Raw genomic sequence first — 6,006 nt, 5'->3', positions numbered from 1 at the left:
AGCTGGGTGTCATTTGCATAGCAGTGAAAATGTATGCTATGTCTTCTAATGATGCTGCCTAAGGGAAGCATGTATAATATAAAAAGAAATGGTCCTAGTACTGAACCCTGTGGAACACCATAATTAATAATAATAATAATAATAATAATGGATTGGATTTATATAGCGCTTTTCAAGGCACCCAAAGCGCTTTACAATGCCACTATTCATTCACTCTCACATTCACACCATAATTAACCTCAGTGTGTGAAGAGGACTCACACCATAATTAACCTCAGTGTGTGAAGAGGACTCTCCATTTACATGAACAGATTGGAGTCTATTAGATAGATATGATACAAACCACTGCAGCACAGTACCTGTAATACCTACAGCATGTTCTAATTGCTCTAATAGGATATTATGGTCGACAGTATCGAACACTGCACTGAGGTCTAGCAGGACAAGCACAGAGGTGAGTCCACTGTCAGAGGCCATAAGAAGATCATTTGTAACCTTCACTAAAGCTGTTTCTGTGCTGTGATGAGCTCTGAAACCTGACTGAAACTCTTCAAAACTCTTCAGATGCTCTGCAGATGATCTGTTAGCTGTTTGACAACTACTCTTTCAAGGATGTTTGATATGAAAAGAAGGTTGGAGATTGGCCTATAATTAGCTAAGAGTGCTGGGTCTAGAGATGATTTTTAAGTAAAGGTTTAACTACAGCCAGCTTGAAGGCCTGTGGTACATAGCCGATTATTAGAGAAAGTTTAATCATATTTAAGATTGAAGAATTAATAAATGGCAGGACTTCTTTGAGCAGTTTTGTAGGAATGGAGTCTAAAGGACACGTTGATGGTTTGGAGAAAGTAATTATTGAAGTTAACTCAGAAAGATCAACTGGAGAAAAAGAGTCAAACTTAACATCAATGGTACTAAGAGTAGCTGTAGATAATATTACATCTGTGAGATGATTATTGGTCATTTTTTCTCTAATGATAAAAATTGTATTTGTGAAGAAGTTCATGAAATCATTACTAGTTAACGTTAAAGTGATGGTTGGCTCAGTAGAGCTCTGACTTTTTGTCAGCCTGGCGACAGTGCTGAAGAGAAACCTGGGGTTGTTCTTATGTTCTTCAATCAGTGACGAATAGTAAGATGTTCTGGCTTTGCGGAGGGCTTTCTTATAAAGCAACAAACTATTTCTCCAGGTTAAATGATGATCCTCTAAATTTGGGACACACCATTTCCTCTTGTTACGAGTTCAAAATATTGGGGATGGACACCAGAGGAAAAACCCACAATAACAACACTGGTCCGGTCGGGTTGAGTCAAACGATGATTTAATAATCACACACGTGGGAGATGGACACTGTATGCAGACAGCCTCAGATCTCGTCTCAAAAAACACATCACCATAGTTTTATGAAATCAGGGTATTAGAACGCCCCTTCATGCGTAGTGACAGGTGTAATACAATCAATGTTGACAATTTTATTTAACACAAAGAATAACATTGTCTCCTTCCCGAGGGCAGACGCTGACTGCCCCCATCTCCTGGAACCGTCTGTACCCTGCTAAGACACAACATGGCAGCTACAAGGACTCTTTCATTTGTTAAGACCATCAGTGTGTATTGCTCTAAATCAAGTATATAATATTAAATGAATATTGCTGGATCAGCTACTTCTACTTAAAACATATTAGAACATGACTAAGCACAAAATCACCAAGAATAACATCTTATAAGTGCTGTGTAAGCGCGTGCGGCCTTCCAAGCTCAAAGCCTTTGCCCTCCATAGATCAGCCAGACTCGCGCTGGCTGTAGCTTTTAACCTTTAATTAACTTGAGCACAACTCTAGAATAAGCAACAAACTGCAATGTGTATGGAATGATCATGGTTACATCTGCAATGGAAAATCATGTTATTATTCTGGTACCTGTAAGAAAAGATCAAACTAAAGTTATAACAATCACTGTAATGCAAAGGATAATGTAAGGTCAAAAACTTCAATTTATGTTTAATGCAAAGCTGGTTATATACTTCTGATGAACTAATAATGCCATATTAAAATAGTAAATGATAATGAGAAAAACATCCCCTCCTTATTCTACACTCTCCAGCTTACGAGTCATCTGCTTTAGGCTACGTGTTTGAAAATTATACCACGGAGTCAGGTACTTCTGATTTGAGACCTTAGTTTTCACAGGAGCTACAGTATCCAGAGTCGTACATAGTGAGGAGGTAAAATTATTAACAAGATAATCGACCTCTGTTGGGGTAGCGTTCAGATAGCTGTTCTGCTCTATGTTGGTACAGGCCATTGAAGATGATAACAGTGTGTGGATTATATTCTTAAACTTAGTTACAGCGCTTTCAGAAAGACATCTACTGTGATAAAGTCTACTCTCCACTGCTGTGTAATCAATTATTGTAAATGTACATGTTGTCAGGAAATGATCAGACAGGAGAGGGTTTTCGGGAAACACTATTAAATGTTCAGTTTCTATGCCATATGTTAAAACAAGATCTAGAGTGTGATTAAAGTGGTGGGTGGGTTCTTTTACATTTTGAGAGAAACCAATCGAGTCTAATAACAGATTAAATGCCATGTTGAGGCTGTCATTTTTAGCATCTACATGGATGTTAAAATCACCCACAATAATTATTTTATCTGAGCTCAGAACTAAATCAGATAAAAAGTCTGAGAAATCAGACAGAAACTGTGTAAGGCCCAGGTGGATGATAGATGATAACAAGACTGGTTTCTGAGTTTTACAGCTGGGTTGGACAAGGCTAAGCATCAGGCTTTCAAATGAATTAAAAGTCTGTCTTGGTCTTTCATTAATTAATAGGCTGGTGTGAAAAATTGCTGCCACACCGCCCCCTCGGCCTGTGCTTCGAGATTTCTGGTAGTTACTGTAGAATGACTTGGGGGTGTTGATTCATTTAAACTAACATAATCATCCTGCTGGAACCAGGTTTCTGTAAGGCAGAGTAAATCAATTTGTTGATCAATTATTGAGTCATGTACTAACAGAGACTTGGAGGAGAGAGACCTAATATTTAATAATCCACATTTCACTGTTTCATTCTTTGGTTCAGATGTGGATACTGTATTATTTCTTTGTCATTTTTTATGTTTAAATTGTTTATTGCTGGTTTTTAGTTTGTTTTTTGTCTGTTTGGGAGCTGAAAGAGTCTCTATGGAGATGGGTCTTTGGGGGGGTAGCAGGAGGAGAGAAGCTCCAGAGAGGCGTGTAAGACTGCAACTCTGCTTCCTGGTGCTAACTCTGGATAGTCATATTTTGGGGGGTTTAATAAATGTGTCCATATTTCTAGAAATGAGAGCTGCTCCATCCAATGTGGGATGGATGTCGTCTCTCCTAACAAGACCAGGTTTCCTCCAGAAGGTTTGCCAATTATCTATGAAGCCCACATCATTTCTGGGACACCACTCAGACAGCCACCAGTTTAAGGAAAACATGCAGCTAAACATGTCACTCCTGGTATTATTGGGGAGGGGACAAGAGAAAACTACAACAAAACACATGAAAACGCCAAAACACATGCAAACTCCAAAACACGAACAAAATCCAAAACACATGCAAAATCCAAAACACATGTAAACTCAAAAAAACACGTACAAAATACAAAACGCATGCAAACTCCAAAACACGTACAAAATTCAAAACACATGCAAACTCCAAAACACTAACAATATCCAAAACACATGCAAACTCCAAAACACGTACAACATCCAAAACACATGCAAACTCCAAAACACGTACAAAATACAAAACACTTACAAAATACAAAACACGTGCAAACTCCAAAACACGTGCAAACTCCAAAACACGTACAAAATACAAAGCACTTACAAAATACAAAACACGTACAAAATCCGAAACACGTACAAAATCCAAAACACGTACAATATCCAAAACACGTACAATATCCAAAACACTTACAATATCCAAAACACTTACAATATCCAAAACACTTACAATATCCAAAACACATGCAAACTCCAAAACACGTACAAAATCCAAAACACATGCAAACTCCAAAACACGTACAAAATACAAAACACGTACAAAATACAAAACACATACAAAATCCAAAACACGTACAAAATTCCAAAACACATGCAAACGCCAAAACACATGTAAACTCCAAAACACGTACAAAATCCAAAACACATGCAAACGCCAGGGCCCTGTTTCAGGAAGCCGGTTTAGTGGAAAAACTGAGTAAGTATACCCTGAGTTAACGAAAACTCTGGGTTTTCGGTTTCACAAAGCGAGTTCAGCTGCAGCCTCAGTGAGTCACTATGACGACACACTCCGTGAAGCTAACCTGCCCCCTAGCAGGTTTACTACAACTAACCCTGACTGTCTCCGCCCCTTTGTCGGAAACCTGACAGTAGGAAGTGTCGGACATGGCGTGCCACTTCCTTGAAGAGCCAGTAGATCGTGAAGCCCAAATTCTCCGCAGAGCTCTCCGCCGGGAGAGAGTGATCAGAGCGCGTTTGGACATTTTATCATTTCCTGATGATTTTCTGTGCGAACGTTACCGTTTCTCAGCACAATCTATAATTTATTTGGATAACATCCTCAGGCCATATATTACGCATGTGACACATCGCGGACATGCTCTCAGTTCATTGCATATTATTTGTATTGCACTTCGGTTTCTTGCAAACGGGAGCTTTCTGTATAATATTGGTGACGCTGAGCACGTTTCCAAGGCTACCGTCTGTCGGGCAGTCAGGAATGTTACAGTTGCACTGAAACGTCTCCTGTACTCGTCTGTGGTGTTCCCCGGTCACAGACCCACAAGATTTATCAAAGAGGGATGCCACAAAATTGCAGGTATCAGGATGACCAAAACTTAATGTATGATGTGGTGATACTTGGACTACTACTTAAATTGCACATTTATTTTCACGGTTCCCAGGCGTGATTGGCTGTATTGGCTGCACTCACATTCCAATCATTGCTCCTTCAGTAAATGAAGGAGACTATGTGAACAGGAAGTCTTTCCACAGCATTAATGTACAGGTACATAGTTCCCTGTAGCATGTCAAACTAACAAATTATTTCATTATAGTAATGGATGCTAATTTGTGTTCTCTGCACTGTGTAGATCATATGTGATGCTGCCAACATTATCACAAATGTGGAAGCCAAGTGGCCAGGCTCTGTCCATGACTCACAAATATTCCGTGAATGTACACTGAGCACAAAATTTGGACATGGTGAGTTGAGAATACTTTAAAATATATAAAGACCAATTGCTTCAGGGACATTTGAACTGAAGTGTATCCTTCTGTCTTAGGAGAGTTCACTGGCTACTTGCTTGGTGATAGGGGGTATCCATGTTTACCCTATTTGCTTACCCCTTACCCTGACCCTGAACCGGGCCCACAGCAGCGATATAATCTGGCTAATTGCAAGACAAGAGCCAGAATTGAAATGACTATCGGAATGCTTAAGGCCCGGTTCCAGTGCCTGCAAAGACTCAGGGTCACCCCAGAAAGGGCATGTGACATTATTGTGGCATGTGTGATTCTTCACAACATTGCCACAATTAGAGGAGAACACTGTCCTTCTGAACCAAACATCAGCAGTGATCCAAACCATGAACATCCTGACCCTCCCACGGACATACAAGATGGAAGAGCAGTCAGAGACACCATATGTCACAATCATTTCTTTTGACCCATCACCTCAACATGTTGAAAGAAGAATAAACAGATTTTTTGTTCAACTGGCTTTATTGGTCGCCTGTATTTCCTGTACACAAAGTATTAAAAGATGTAAACCTCATAAAGTGTCTCTGTTGCTTCCTCCTCTGTAACAGCTGTCAATGTTTCTTCATTATTTTCCTGTAGTAAAGAAATAAACAACATTGCTGTTCTACTGTAAACTCATATAATCTGTGGAGTATTACTCACAACTGCATGTTGGTCTGGCTCAACAGGAGGCTGCACCAGATGCAGTACACCATCACCATCAACTGA

Source organism: Copadichromis virginalis, linkage group LG19 (genome assembly GCF_057382275.1).
Source record: "Copadichromis virginalis isolate Kocher_CV1m ecotype Utaka linkage group LG19, C_Virginalis_male_GT1.1, whole genome shotgun sequence".
Lineage (NCBI taxonomy): Eukaryota > Metazoa > Chordata > Actinopteri > Cichliformes > Cichlidae > Copadichromis > Copadichromis virginalis.
This window is presented reverse-complemented; position numbering follows the sequence as displayed.